General features: G+C 38.7%; 1 protein-coding gene across 1 annotated transcript in view; it reads left to right on the top strand.

The window, feature by feature from the left end:
- Positions 1-16,625, top strand: part of LOC106086113 (irregular chiasm C-roughest protein) — a 1,171,308-nt gene that overhangs the window by 609,045 nt on the left and 545,638 nt on the right. The window lies entirely within an intron of this gene.

The raw sequence follows: 16,625 nt of genomic DNA, 5'->3' as shown, positions 1-16,625 counted from the left end.
ACTTTTACCTATCGAGTTGTTGTTGTTGTAGCAGGGTATTGTACACTGAGACGGCAACTCTTGTCGATGAAGGACTTCATCGGGTCAATCCGATACGGCTACAACCGGCTGCCACGGGATTGTTAGAGTTGTAGAGCTCCTTCAGTGCCCGTTTGACTCTCTCCTCGACGTTCCTTCTCCAGTTTAGTTTCTGATCTAGAATCACTCTCAAGTACTTGATCTCCTCCAGTTTCAACACATCCAGGACGGGCGCTCTGAAAACCCAAAATTCTATCTTTTCGTGAATAATGCCAGTTCATTCCTTCTGATCCCAGATAGCATACTAAATGGACATTGAACGAAATGTAAAATAATACGGAAAGCAGCGTACCACCATTACGACGACGTCATGTGCGAATACAACAACCTTCACGGTTTCCTCCTCAAAGGTCTAAAAAGGTGTTAAAACCCTCACGTGTTCCTTTATGATCATCTCTATCGAGCTCTCCACTAGGGATGCGTTGATAACCTAGACTTCTCTGCACGCGGGATAGCTTGAGCACCACACAAGCCCGAAAATTGAATTCCGATATGTGTGGTGTTCATTGCTGTCACGAGAAGCTTAGCTACGAGCTACCGAGCGCGTCCACAGGTTGCGAATAGTGAAATCATCCATACGGAGTAGCTGCAAGTCAGTCGCGGATAATCCGCGTTATCGATCGGAGTCTAAGTGAGAGGTCGGGCGGCACCGGCTCTTGCACAAGTACTGAGTGTCAATGATGCTCGATATGACAAGGCAATTTATTGGTCCCTTTAAATAATCAATGGCCACCCTTTTCCTGCAGCTTTCGGTCCTTTGGAGCTTGCTCACCTACAGGAGCTTGATGAGGATCGCCACCTGCACATGAAAATGTGGCTACAACAACAACAACCTAGACCTTCAGCATTTATATTAATCCAATTCACCAGGAAATCGAGGATCGCCATATCCACCAGTCACGTATGGATTTCAACCTCACATTAGTTGTTGGTGTAGCAGTGTGTTGTACACTGAGGCGACAGCCCTTTCCGAAGAGGGACTATCGGGTCAATCCGGTACGTACAACCGGCCGCCACGGCACTGACCTCACATTAGCAAGTGTCAAGAAGTCTAATCGGGAGATATGTCTCTTCTGGCCCTTAAAGTAGGCCAGAATAGCAGGAGGGCTCTGCCTCTGAAGGGCAAAAAAAGTATTCGCGCATAATCCTATGCCTACTTCCTGCCTATGTAGAGCAATGGCACAAAAAATGTACGGCTCCTACTCCTCCTAAGTCCTATAAAAACAGCAGAAGTCCCCATTCTCCTGCGTCCAGAGCAACGTTAGCGATGTCATTGCAATGTTAAATCAAAAACGCTGTAAATACCCCAAGGCCATGCTTTCTCAACACAACGATTATCAACTTTCTTTTCCATTCGAAAATGAGGCTGCAGGCTAAGCCCTACTCTTGTAGTTATAGTATAAAGCGCCTATAATACCAAGCAGGTAGGATAGTCATTTACAACTCTTCATTTCCAGGAAAACGACCTCCAAGCCACTAATAAAGAACGATATGCCTGGTATATGTGGTTGTTGTTGCAGCCAAATTTTGCATGTGTGGGTAGGGATCTTCGTCAAGCCTGAGCATCATTTTATGTCAGCATGTGTCGGTGCCGCCTGTCCTCACACTGATACTCTCGAATCGATGGCCTTGATTATTCGCGACTGCAATTGTAGCTACCGCACCCGTTAGCTCTCAGCTGAGCTGCGTGATCATGCAGGTTGGGGCTCAAAGTCCCAAACTGTATGATGGTCAAGTTATCGGGTCCCGTTCTCTCGTATATAGCACATTGAGCCGCAGTGGCTTGCATAATAGACTTCACGCTGGTTGGATCTCTAAGTCCCAACCTGTATGATGTTCATAGTTATCGGACTCCGGTTCTCTTGTATATAGCACGTCGAGCCGCAGTCGCAAAGAACATCTGTTTCTTGCACCAGACTAAAGAGGTTAAACATGTTAGGGTGCCAGAGCGAGTTTGATATTTATCGCTTGATATGTACTATCGAAGAACAAACCTATGAAAGCCCCCATTCGATATACGGCATCCTTCAGCTCTGTTGTTGTTATAGTACTCGTATAGACATGCATACACTTGGTGGTAGTGATTCTCGGCCAGCTTCTTAAGGTGAGCTGGTCCATAAAGCCTGCAGTCCTGATATGAACTTTCTACATTATAAGACAAAGATCCTTCATTTGCGAAGCGACAATAATCCGCGGTGGGCCACTTGTATAACAGACCATACAGAGATTCCTGGTTTTATCTTCAATATTAAGTTAATACTCCAAGCCAAGTAGCGTATGGAAGCAGAAGTGGCAAACCTGAATGGTCCAAAAACTAACTTCATGTTGCCAGCGTCAAAACTCCTAGCACTTTTATGCAAAATATCCAACAAATTGTGGAACGCGCCCATAAAATGCAAATTTCCTGGCTTTTATGGCTAAGAACAGCTTTTGGTTAACATAGCTGCCAATGATTTGAATATCCATTGCGTTTATGGGTTCCAATGTTCTTGGATTCAAAAGTACTTACTGGTAATATTCAGATGCCATCAGGAGACAGGGAGTTCTAAGCTGACTGGCAATAAAAAAAGTCAAAGGCTTAGGCATTTCAGGGATTTTCGGAGAAAGCCCTACAAAGTATCCCTAGACATTAAATTAAAAGAATATAAAGTAAATGGCCATAAACTTATTACACAATGCTCTTATTCAGTTAATTTAAGGTTCATTCTTACCAATTACATTTACGATGGAATTTGTAAACATGTTAACAAGGCGAGTTGTTTTTGGGAGCAAATTTTAAAAAAGCTTAATAAAACAACAATGTAAACATAAATCGATAACACTTTCATTAACAGTTATCGTTTTGATAACTAACAACAAATAAAGACAAAAACAGTGTTGTCAATACATAAATTTTATATTTAGAAGGGAAGAAAGCAAATGCATTGTTTCTGCATTTGCTTTCTATTCTACCACCATTTGCCCTATTTCATTCTACCACAATGTTAAGTTAGCAGTTTAGTAGTAGCCATTGCCATTTAATTACCCGTTGCATTGGAAATCAATTCAACTATAATTGCTCCGGCACGGGATAGCTGAGGGCACCGCAAAAGCTTGAACATTGAGGTCCAATCTGTGCGGTGTTCATTGGTGTCACGAGAAGATTTGCTGCGAGTTACTGGTCGCGTCCACAGCTTGCGGAAAGTGGAATGCTCCACACGGAGTAGCTGCCTCGGCAATTGCGGACAATCAGCGGTATCGAGCGGAGATTATTAGTGAGAGGCCGAGTCGCACCGGCTCTTGCCCAAATACTGAGTGCCTATGATGCTCAATATGACAAGGCGAGTTATTGGCGCCTTCAAATAACCTATGGCCACCTTGTTCCCGCGGTGATCGGTCCTTTAGACCAGAACGAGCTTGCTAACATAAAGGAGCTTGGCGAGGATCGCCACCTCCACATGAAAATGTGGCTACAACAACAACTATACTTGCAATGGATAGCGTTTTAAAAAATAGTGTCGATGTCATTGATTGCTCCCAAGGGAAGGAGCAATCAATTTTTTTATAAATTGTGGTCACCTTGAAATTGTTCCAATAAAGAACTTTTTAATTTAACCGCTCTCCAGTGCTGTGTACGACATCAATAATTATGGGGAAAATTATGTTATTTTTGTTCTATACAGTACATCGCATATGATCATCAGCTTTTTCTCATAGGATATCGATATTTCTTAATAATTTAAATATCGACAAAGCATTAAAAGTGTTTTGCACAGTATCAAATATTAACTGTGCTAAAAGAAAACTGAAACAATGCAAAATAAAAGTTCTATGGAAACGATCTTGTGGATAACTATTGTATTAAGCTGGGTATGCACCTCTAGCGAAATTTTCGGTTGCAGGCAAGACATTTAAATAAAAAAATCAGTGTTCAGACAAACCAAAATGACACTAGATATTAATATTGGGTTGCCCAAAAAGTAATTGCGGATTTTTCATATAGTCGGCGTTGACAAATTTTTTTACAGCTTGTGACTCTGTAATTGCATTCTTTCTTCTGTCAGTTATCAGCTGTTACTTTTAGCTTGCTTTAGAAAAAAAGTGTAAAAAAAAGTATATTTGATTAAAGTTCATTCTAATATTTATTAAAAATGCATTTACTTTCTTTTAAAAAATCCGCAATTACTTTTTGGGCAACCCAATAGATATCCAAAATGGTAAGAATGCGCAATTTGCTCTATACAGTAGCAACAAAAATCAAGGCAAAGACTATACAGTACACAGTTCGTATCAATAGCTGTTAGTTTAAAATTCCGAAGGCTATCCAGTGTCACTTTGCTGAAGAGACCTACAGAAAAAGAAGCCAATGAAACAGCCCCCTAAATAAACGATGTTGTATATAATTTTGGAACAGTTTTCTATAGCAGGCCACTGTAGCGCGGAGGTTAGCGAGAACACCAGAAACAATTTTCAGCAGTGGTGTTCCCCTCCTAATGCTGGCGGAATTTACGACCCAAACAGGGGCTGAACTGCGGCACGCCATTCGGACTCGGTTGTAAAAGTCACTGAGCTTAAAAAAAAACGTGAATCGGAAAGTACTCTTTGATATGTGACAAGTTTGCCCCTATTCCTTAATAGTATGTTCATTGCGAATTTGCAAAATTTATATATCTGCAATTGACCCGTCTGTAAGGACTATTCAGTGAAAACTAGATTTAATATGATAGTTCTGTATCAATTTTAGTAATACACATCGGATAGCAAATTTTTTATCGGCTGTTATAGTATATTGTTAATAAACCAGGGTATCAATTCTTTTCAGCTTTCGAAATTGTTGCGAAAACTTTAACAAAATATCATAATTTTTTAAACATAATTACATGCAATTTTTTCTACTGACTCAATCTTACATTCATATTACACTAGGCTTTAAGTGCACGTTTTGAGCCATTGGTGCAAAAAAAGAATTTATTTATTTCACATGTTTTTATATGTAGTTTGAGAGTTGATCACGTGCCGAATAGAGTACTAAGCCTTATTCAGTGCATATTTGCATTAGAAATCTATCCAATACATTTGAAATCTAAATAGTCTTAAATGTATTGCTTAAAATTTTTTATCACATTTTTATTGCTATGGGAACTCTGGTATATGTACAGTTATGTTTCCAGTATATTATCTTGAATGTTTTCTCTGATCATCTGAGCTTCTGCAAAAATGTTACTTGAGAGTGAGAGAGAGTAAAAGTGAGCAGTGTTGCCGCTACAAAAATAATAATCCAATCAAAAATAAAGAAATTCGTTTTCATGAAACTTTTCTTGGATAATAGATTTGGAAGCAAAAAAATTTGCTTTTATTCAGTAGGAAATTACTTATGAAACAATTTTAATGAAATCATTATTTTATCACTAAGATTTTTGTAGTGTTTCAAAAAAGTATTCGCGAAAATTATGATTTTTCAACGGCCATTAGGCTGAAAAGGTTTCAAATTTTTAAATAATCATAAGGTGTTCATGTCCATTTTTCCACAAAGATCACGCACTTGATATCATAATTTTAAATGTAAACATAATTACATGCACTTTTTTCTACTGATTCAATCTAAAGGTGGAGTTACATACCTCGCGCAGCCCTCATGCGTACTTGTGCAATCTAATGCGGCCACATGCGTTCTTTTGGTTGAGTTACGTTCCATGCAGTTAGAAGAAGTTCCACTTTAAGTTTTCATTTTTTTTGAGAACCTGTATGATTTAGCGGATGTGAACATTCGCAAGTAATTGGACTTTTTAAAGCAATCTGGATGGTTCGACGATAGGAACTAGAAGGCATCTTCCTTTTTCTGTTCCTGTAGTATCACAATGGACGAAAACGTCTAAGTGAGCCTGATGGCAGACTGCCACTTAACCCTAACCTACGTTCCATGCGCCTTTTGCTGGGCACAAATTTCTAAAAATCAGCTTATTTATGTCATTTCCAAAGTTAATTTCAAAGGAAATTGGCAATGATATGGTTTAATATAATTTAATACAAAATTTCTCTAAAAAGTTGAGTTGGTTAACTTATTGCGTCAGATGCGTGCGTTTATTTGTGTGTAATTCACACAATATAAACCAGTCTATTTTAATTTCTTAAATTTAATTTCTTTCATAAGTGTTGCGCGAGGTATGTAGCTCCACCTTTACATTCATATTACACTAGGATTCTAAGCCAATAGCGTAAAAAAAATTTATATATTTAACATGTTTTGTTCACGTGAAAAGCCGAATAGGGTACCAACCCTTTTTCATTTCATATTTGCTTTAGAACTATATCCAATACATATGAAATTTAAATAGCCTTCAATTTATTGCTTAACATTTTCTACCACATTTTTCATGCTATGGCAACTCTGGTATATGTACAGTTATATTTCCAGTTTATTATCTTGAACTTTTCTTTGATCAATTGAGCTTTTGCAAGAAAGTTACTTGGGAGCAAGAGAGAGTAAAAGTGAGCAGTGTTGCCGCTACAGAAATAATTATTCGACCAAAAATTAAAAAAAAAAATTTTCGTGAAACTTTTTTGGATAATAGATTTTGAAGCAAAAAAACTTGCTGATTTTATTCAGTAGGACATTCCTCCATAACTTATGAAACAATTTTAATGAAAGCATTATGTTAGAGGCCAAATTTAAATTTGAATCAATTTTTGCGAATAACGTTTCAAATCAAACAAAAGCAAATTTTTGTCGTCCATCCGACCAAATCCCTAAAATTTTTATCATCCGATATAATTTGGTAGAAATGGCACACAACGGCAACACTGAATGTAAGGTAGTAAGTTAAGAGAATATCACTTGGAGGCAACAGGAGCGGTTGATTTAAAATCATTTGTAAGTCGGTTTGCAATAAAGTAGGTGCCTTCCTCAATTTTAAGCCAGGTAAGTACAAAGTTGATAATGTGATCGTCAAATAAAAAATAAGCAAAAATTAAATGAAAAACGGTTTCTCACACAAAGCTGGTGAAAATCATTATTACTTTTTTGAAAAAAAATAAGAACTATAAATATTAAAAAAAAATTAAGAAATAAATTTATGTGCCAAATAAAATGTTGAAAAAGGCCCCATGTGTGTTTCTGAGTGCCAATGTGACAAAATACTTAGTGGTAACAAGTAAAAGCGTGCTAAGTTCGGCCGGGCCGAATCTTATATACCCTCCACCATGGATCGCATTTGTCGAGTTTTTTTCCCGGCATCTCTTCTAAGGCAAAAAAGGATATAAGACAAGAGTTGCTCTGCTATTAAAACGATATCAAAATATGGTCCGGTTCGGACCACAATTAAATTATATGTTGGAGACCTGTGTAAAATTTCAGCCAATTCGTATTAGAATTGCGTCCATTGGGGCTCACGAAGTACAATTGAGAGATCGATTTATATGGGACGTATGTTAATGGTCATGAGAGAATCCATCGTACAAAATTTCAGGCAAATCGGATAATAATTGCGACCTCTAGAGGCTCAAGAAGTCAAGATCCCAGATCGGTTTATATGGCAGCTATATCAGGTTATGAACCGACTTGTACTTTATTTGACATAGTTGTTGAAAGTAACAATAAAAAACGTCTTGCGAAATTTCAGCCAAATCGGATAGAAATTGAGCACTCTAGAAGCTCAAGAAGTCAAGTCCCCAGATCTGTTTATATGACAGCTATATCAGTTATGAACCGATTTGAACCATATTTGGCACAGTTGTTGGATATCATAACAAAATACTACGTGCCAAAATTCATTCCAATCGGATAAGAATTGCGCACTCTAGAGGCTCAAGAAGTCAAGACCCAAGATCGGTTTATATGACAGCTATATAAGATTATGGACCGATTTGAACTATACTTGGCACAGTTGTTGGATATCGTAACAAAACACGTCGTGCAAAATTTCATTCCAATCGGATAAGAATTGCGCACTCTAGAGGCTCAAGAAGTCAAGACCCCTGACCGGTTTATATGGCAGCTATATCAGGTTATGAACCGATTTGAACCATATTTGGCACAGTTGTTGGATATAATAACAAAACACGTTGTGCAAAATTACATTCCAATCGGATAAGAATTGCGCACTCTAGAGGCTCAAGAAGTCAAGACCCAAGATTGGTTTATATGGCAGCTATATCAGGTTATGGACCGATGTGAACCATACTTGGCACAGTTCTTGGGTATCATAACAAAACACGTTGTGCAAAATTTCATCCCAATCGGATAAGAATTGCGCACTCTAGAGGCTCAAGAAGTCAAGACCCAAGATCGGTTTATATGGCAGCTATATCAAAACATGGACCGATATGGCCCATTTACAATACCAACCGACCTACACTAATAAGAAGTATTTGTGCAAAATTTCAAGCGGCTAGCTTAACTCCTTCGAAAGTTAGCGTGCTTTCGACAGACAGACGGACGGACGGACAGACGGACGGACATGGCTAGATCGACATAAAATTTCACGACGATCAAGAATATATATACTTTATGGGGTCTCAGACGAATATTTCGAGTAGTTACAATCAGAATGACGAAATTAGTATACCCCCCATCTTATGGTGGAGGGTATAAAAATGTGGTAGCACAAAACATCAAGTGGACCTCTTGTCTGACAAAGAAAACAAGCAATAACAACAACAGTAAATGAATACATGCAAGTGATATTCATTTATAACTGTTAACTGTCTCAAAATTTGAAGACAACAACAACATCAACGAGTGAAGAGAAAAATAATAGTAAAGCAAATAAATGACATTGATATTACAACAACAACTTTTGTGTGGACCTTTAATAATGAGTGGACATAACCACGATGTTTATTTCTGTGTCTCTTTACCAATGGAGCTAAAGAAATGCTTGCCACTGGGACAACAAACAAAAAGAAATATGAAGACATCTATGTTGGCGTAGGCCTGTATGCAAAAGGGTTTTGTTGTTGTTAGTTTATTGCTGTAATGCGCCAAAGTTATCGTGGATGTTGTTGGTTCTTTTGCATTTTGTTGTTTGGTTTATGAGTTTATTTTCGTTTGTCTCTCAAAATTATCGAAAAGCGGTGCTTGTATTGAACTCACTTTGTTGTTGCTGTTTAACTCGCCTCTATTTTTGTCCTCATGGGGGATTGGTTACATTCCGTTTCGAAGTTTTAAAAAATGAGTGAGAATTCAATGAAGGGTTTCTTATGTTGTATGTGTGAGTAATCGATAAGCTCAGAATCTTGGCAATGAGAAGAGAATTGTCATCATTCTTTGCTAAGGAACACAATGAAACGCGAAAGCGGCAGGCGAATGTATTTTCCTAAAATTAAAAACCAATGAGCTGATGTTTTTTTTCATAGGTCGATGATTCGTTCTTTTCAAATGTAAAATCGTGAAAGGAACATAGAGCCATAACAAAATTTGATATCACTTGGCATTCGCGTAAACATAAACACTTAAAATGGTGAATGAATGAGAAATTAATTTGTTTCTTTTCAGAAATCAATTTTTGTAAATTTTAATGCTTAATTTGTCAGCAAACACTGGTATGTTTAAGTAAAATTATTTTAAACTACACGTTTTTTCACCAAATCGTAGTCAAACAAATGCTTAAAATAATAATCATTAAAAAGCTTTTAACCAGTTAAAAAGCTTAACCACAAGCAAAAAACTAAATTTGAAATTAAGTCGAATAAGGTTTTTTTTCGTACCATTTTGGCATTGATCGCATTGCCATTTTATTTCGCGTGTAAAGTAAAATAAGTTTACTCACGCATACATAGCAAAGATTTCTGGTTCCAATGCCCAGTTGATAGCGCCAGGTGTGAAACGCTCTACATTGGGATTTATTTGCAGAGTTGCATTTTTCAATGCAACGCTCAAAAATAACGCTCTCATTCTGTTTTGGCCCTCGCCATTTTCTTTGTGTGTAGGATCTTAGTCCAAATAAACATAATAAATACCACTTAATAATTTTTTTATTACAGTTCTATGCCATACACGGAAAAAATTTTACTTGAAAATTTTCAAAACAATAATTTTAAAGAAAAAACTTTAAAAACAAAATTTCTATAAAATTGTCCCCAAAAATAAAATACCAAAAGCATTTTAGTTAAAGATAAAATTGCAACGAATTTTTCTCTAAAATTAAAATGCAATGAAATTTTTATAAAACAACTAGCTGGACTGGGCCCGATCGGCTGCGCCTCCTTTCACACTATTATTTTATTATTTCTGAGCCTGGTACGGACAGGAAATAAGTCCTGTTTGTAGGTGCTGGTACGGCCTTTCAGATATTTCGCCCCAATGTGGATGTCCAATATTGACATATTCCCAAATACCTTCCATTTGAGCCTTATGTTGCTATGGTCGATAAATATATCCCATATTGTCGTTATTGGCCTATATTTCCATTTGGCGGGTTTTGGAGGTGGCGTGGCCCCTCTACATATCCCAACCTAAATAAGAATACCAAATTTCCGTTTTCGAGTTATTACAAACTAAAATTCGCTAAAATCGCCCCACCCACTTCCGAGAACTTGCGATGTTGAAAATAGGCCAAGGGGAAGATCCGCCCATTAAAGTTTGGATGTTAGATTTACTTCATTCTCATGGTTTTGATGGTGGATTGGAGCAGCCAAACCCTTTGCCCCGAAAGTGGATATCAGATTCATACTCTTCTCCCAAAAACTTCATTTGAGCTACATATACATGTGTGGTTTGAGAAAAGTATAATAGGTGAGGCGTCCCTGAAACACTTGGCCATAAAACAGATATCAGATTTGAGCCCCTTTTTGCTATAGTCAACAAATGTGTCCAGTTGAAGGGGTAAGTAGGGTGGGTCGGCCACCAAGCACTTAGTCCTGAAAAACTATCAGCATCGTGCTGATATTTGTGCGCCAATTGCCATTGGTTTAGGGGGAGTTTATGGGGTGAGAAGACTGCCAAACACTTGGACTCGAAATTGGATATCTGAATCGTAGTCTACTATTGCCGTAGTAGGCTTCTTATTGCCATAGTAGGCAAACACGGCCGGTTTGAAAGGAGTTGAGGAGGCGAACCCTGCAAATAATATCACCATCGTGCTAGGGCACGATTTTGTTTGAGCCCCATAATGTCAAGCAATTTGAAGTTGACTATCAAGATATTCAAGGCTACGGGTCTCATTCAGATCCATTACACTAATAATAATCCAGTTAATTAATGAACTTTACGGTACCGGATAATATGTTTGCAATTTGGTGGAGTGTTAACCCGTAGATATTTCACTGGATGTACACGACCATTGTAAAACCAGTGCTCACATATAGGGCACTGGTTTGGTGGAAGGTTGTTGATAGCAAAACTCATAGCAGTGATTTTGGAAATATGCAAAAACTGGCTTTTATTGAAATCACGGGAACGTCGAAATCAACATCGCCTAGGTTGCGTTTAGGCTGAGGAAACTCGACATGCTGAAGAAAGATGGATGCGGCCACAATTCCATTCTGAATACTATTGGAGCGGAGTCGGATTGGAGAGAAGATTTTCACGGTTCGCTTACCCGGTAAGGAGGATTGGTATACGGTTGCTGGGTTTGAAGAAGATAAGATATCGGTCTTAACAGTTGGAGTCAGTGACGGTTTTGGGGTGTATTCCAAGGGCGTCTATTCGCTGAGACAGCCGGACCATTGTACGGCCTTTCAGCCATTAGATGCACATGAAATCAAGGGAAATGGTTTACCGCCTTCGAAGCTCAGGATTTATGTGAGGAATATGGCGGCGCTTAAGGCTTTGGACAAAAAAGGCCTGAATAGAATAAGCGCGTTGAGAAGTGTAGCGTTGTAAAATGGAACTCTGTAATCAATTGTCATAAAATCAACTCGTAAAAGTTAAACAATTTTTAACTTTGACAGCTAAAAACACTTAGGGTGACTTCCTAAATGTTAGATGCTTTGTATTCGAACTATGTAAAGTTTTTCAAAATGCCACGGTACTAAATATTTACACTATTCCAAAATGTATCGGTAAAGTGAAGACAAATTTAAGAGGTAGTAGCAGTTGGCCAACAATAAAAAATCGAGTGCGGTATCTGTCAAAATCAATGCAACTCTGATTTTGAGCATGTTACTATTGGGTTGCCCAAAAAGTAATTGCGGATTTTTCATATAGTCGGCGTTGAAAAATTTTTTCACAGCTTGTGACTCTGTAATTGCATTCTTTCTTCTGTCAGTTATCAGCTGTTACTTTTAGCTTGCTTTAGAAAAAAGTGTAAAAAAGTATATTTGATTAAAGTTCATTCTAAGTTTAATTAAAAATGCATTTACTTTCTTTTAAAAAATCCGCAATTACTTTTTGGGCAACCCAATAGTTCGCGCCATTTTTCTTTGTTTGGTTCTTACCCAAGGCGGATTTAAAAGGGGTGGTCTCACGCAAACGATATTAAGATGGGAGATTTTTGTTTGCATTCTCTTTGTTGCTATTTTTGTTCTCACATATCCTCTGCTCATGTACGCATACGTATACACACACGCGCACAAATTTCTTTGGGTGTGTTGGCAAAACGCCGATCAGCTTGATGGCAAAATGGCGGATTGCGCCATGTGATTTGTGGTTGTTGTACAAATGAGACCACCTTTGTTACGCCATGATTCTTACCGAGCAATCGAAACGTCTCTCATGACATTGGCTTCAAAGACTTCTTTAAGACAATTGTAAACAATTTGATTGTCAATGTATTCCCTAACCCTGACCATGAACATGTTAGCACAATTTTGTGTTTGTTGAGAAATTTTTTTTACATATTTTTTTCTTTTAAAGACGGACGCTCTCTAAAGGACATCGTAACAGAACTGTCACTTGAATTGTCAAGAGACATGATGACATGTTCGTTCACTTTTAAAATGCCATGCATTATTTTCGCGACAACTATATGACGATATCATCAGCTGTCAGCTATATGTCTTCAACGATTTAACATGGTCATGCATCCTTCATGTAAGACGTCTTTACGACGCAGCCTGCTGGGATTAAACATAGTTACTTGCTGTAGGTGATTATCTAGGTGTAGGATATTTTTCGAATTATCAAAAGTAATATCAATATATGAAAATGCGGGGAATTTTATATATTGGGTTGCCCAAAAAGTAATTGCGGATTTTTTAAAAGAAAGTAAATGCATTTTTAATTAAACTTAGAATGAACTTTAATCAAATATACTTTTTTACACTTTTTTCTAAAGCAAGCTAAAAGTAACAGCTGATAACTGACAGAAGAAAGAATGCAATTACAGAGTCACAAGCTGTGAAAAAATTTGTCAACGCCGACTATATGAAAAATCCGCAATTACTTTTTGGGCAACCCAATACGACTTTTACTTTACTTTAATTGGCTATAACAGAACATTTGTTTCACTAGCCGAACGTAGAATAGCGTACCTAGCGCCTCGATCTTCTGCGCACATTCTAAAATCTCTGACACCAAGTTTCGAGGTGTCTCCCACCACGCAGCCGTTGTATTTTGATGCCTGTAACTATGCTATCGTCGTCATACAACTCATATGGCTCGTGGTTCATACTTCGCCTATGTTCTCCATTAACGTAAACTGGTCCATAAATTTTACGAAGAATCTCTCTCTCTCTTTCACAAGTACCCATGCTTCAGAACCATATAACAGCACGGGTAGTATCAGTGTCTTGTATAGTGTGATCTTCGTCTGTCGAGAGGTGGCCTTGTTTCTAAACTGCTTACTTAGTCCAAAGTAGCATCTGTTTGCCAGTATCACTCTTCGCTTTATCTCAATACTAGTGTCATTCGTTTCGGTTACGGCGATGTCGAGGTATATAAAGTTACTGACTATCTCAAAGTTATGGTTCCCAACTTTCTCCATTTTCTTCATCTGCTCGGTTGTGCAAGGCTTTTTGGGAGTTGAAACCATCCATTTCGTCTTATCTCCATTAACTGCCAGACCCATTTTCACTGACTCGCTTTCGATTCTTTCAAAGGTTACTACTTTCGGTGACCGACCTATGATATCTATGTTGTCGGCATAGGCGAGTAGCATGTGTTCTCTTGTGATTAGTGTGCCATATCTATTCACATCTGCATCTCGTATAATCCTCTCCAGCCGGATGTTAAAAGAGATCACACGATAGGTTGTCTCCTTGTCTGAAACCTCGTTTGGTATTAAATGGTTCGCAGATATTCTTTCCTATTCTTACCGAGAAACGCTTATCAGCAAGCGTCATCCTGCAGAGTCTTATTCAATTTGGCAGGGATCCCAAACTTAGACATGGCTTGAAATACCTTTGAAAGGAGTATCGAAGGCGGTTTTGTAGTCAACAAAGAGATGGTAGGTGTTGATTTGTCCTTCTCGAGACTTTTCCAGAATTTGGCGCAGTGTGAATATCTGGTCTAGGGTGGATTAACCAGGTCTAAAGCCGCATTGATAGGGCCCAATTATCTCATCGACTTTAGGTTTTAATCTTTCACACAGTACTCTCGAGAGTATCTTGTATGCGATGGGAAGGAGACTTATTCTTCTGTAGTTGGCACATTCCGTCTTGTCTCCTTTCTTGTGTACGGGACATAGTATGCTGAGGTTCCAATTATCAGGTATGCGTTCTTCTAGCCAGATTGCGCAGATAAGCTAATGCATATGCCTTATCATCGTGTCGCCTCCGGTCTTAAATAGTTCAGCGGGTAACCCGTCGGCTCCTGCTGTCTTGTTGTTCTTTAGTCGGGTCACTGCTACTAGAACCTCATTCTGACTAGGAGGTAAACATTCTATACCATCATCAGGAATTGGTTCTGCGGTATCCTCTTCGCCGCCAACATCGGACACTAGCAGTTGGGTAATATGTTCTTTCCATATCCTCAGCATGTTATCTGGGTCGATTTTCGAGAGGAGAATCTCGCGTATCAGCAAGTGTCATCCTGCAGAGCCTTATTAATTTGCGAGGATACCAAACTCAGAGAAGGCTTGAAATACCTTTGAACGTAAAGCAGTATCGAAGGCGGCTTGGTAGCCAACAAAGAGATAGTAGGTGTTGATTTGTCCTTCTCGGGTCTTTTCCAGCATTTGGCGCAGTTTGAATATCTTGCTTTAGACCTGGTGGATTTACCAGGTCTTAAGCCGCATTGATAGTGCCCAATTATCTCATTGACTTTAGGTTTTAATCTTTCACACAGTACGCTCGGAAGTATCTTGTATGCGATGGGGAGGAGACTTATTCTTCTGTAGTTGGCTCATTACGTCATGTCTCCTTTCTCGTGTACGGGACATAGTATGCTGAGTTTCCAATCATCAGATATGCGTTCTTCTAGTCAGATTGCGCAGATAAGCTGATGCATCAGCGTGTCGCCTCCGGTCTTAAATAGTTCAGCGGGTAACCCGTCGGCTCCTGCTGCCTTGTTGTTCTTTAGTCGGGTCACTGCTACTTGGACCTCATTCTGACTAGGGGGTAAACATTCTATACCATCATCAGGGATTGGTTCTGCGGTATCCTCTTCGCCGCCAACATCGGACACTAGCAGTTGGGTAAAATGTTCTTTCCATATCCTTAGCATGTTATCTGTGTCGATTTTCGAGAGGAGAGTCACAGTGAGGAGTCAGGTGGCACTGGCTCCTAATTAAATACTGAGTGCCAATGATACTGGAGAAGATGACAAGGCGAGTTATTGGCGCCTTTAAATAAGCAATGGCCAGGGTCTGTTCCCAGGTTAGGGGCGGCTGGTGGCGAGCGTCGGATCTTGGAGCAAGCGGCTCGCCACGACGAGGGATACGTGTGCGTGTCCCACAAACCCATGCGGTTGGGGCGCTGGGCCAATAACTCGCCCCCGGAAAACTGAGAACTACTATGAGAAACAAAGGAATAGTAAAAACGGACCCCCCCCAAACGTTGACGATATAACTCCCATATAATCTTTTATCCGATATGGCATATCCTAGGAAAATATTACAATGGTTCTATTTGATATTTCAATAGGTATCCAAGTTAACGTCTGACTAGATTTCGAGATAAGTTCTACATATAAAAAGTGCTACGTACACCAGGTGGTGTAGGGTATTATATAGTCGTCTCCGTCCGTCTTTTGCCTTTTCTTACTAGTTTTAATTATGATATTTTTAATTCTTTATATAGCAATAATGGCCTCCACATATTCAACAGTCCACTGTCGCTTGTGCCTTACCATTTGTAATGGCTACAAATGTCTCTACGATGAAAATGGCAACTGTAATTTAGAAATTTATCCCATTATTATAAAATTTTTTAATCCCAAGGTAAGATGCTAGCAATATCTGTGTTCCACATACAAAAAAGGATTTACAATCTCTGCTCTTTCTCTTTTAGATTTTAGTTCACACAAAGGAATTGCCCTTTGTAGCTGTCTGCCTTAACTGCTGGCATCACATTTCTGATTTTAATAATTTCCAGAATGCCATATTCTTGGCTCAGGATAATTTTCAAAGGAACATGGCCCAGACTATAACTTGTGACATAATTGATTTGGAGCCTGAAATTCATCCTGGTGACTTTTGTCATGAAAATTCTGATTCATGTGGCCTGTTTTGTGAATACAATGCCGTTAACAC

The sequence above is a fragment of the Stomoxys calcitrans genome, chromosome 2 (genome assembly GCF_963082655.1).
Source record: "Stomoxys calcitrans chromosome 2, idStoCalc2.1, whole genome shotgun sequence".
NCBI lineage: Eukaryota > Metazoa > Arthropoda > Insecta > Diptera > Muscidae > Stomoxys > Stomoxys calcitrans.
This window is presented reverse-complemented; position numbering and strand designations above follow the sequence as displayed.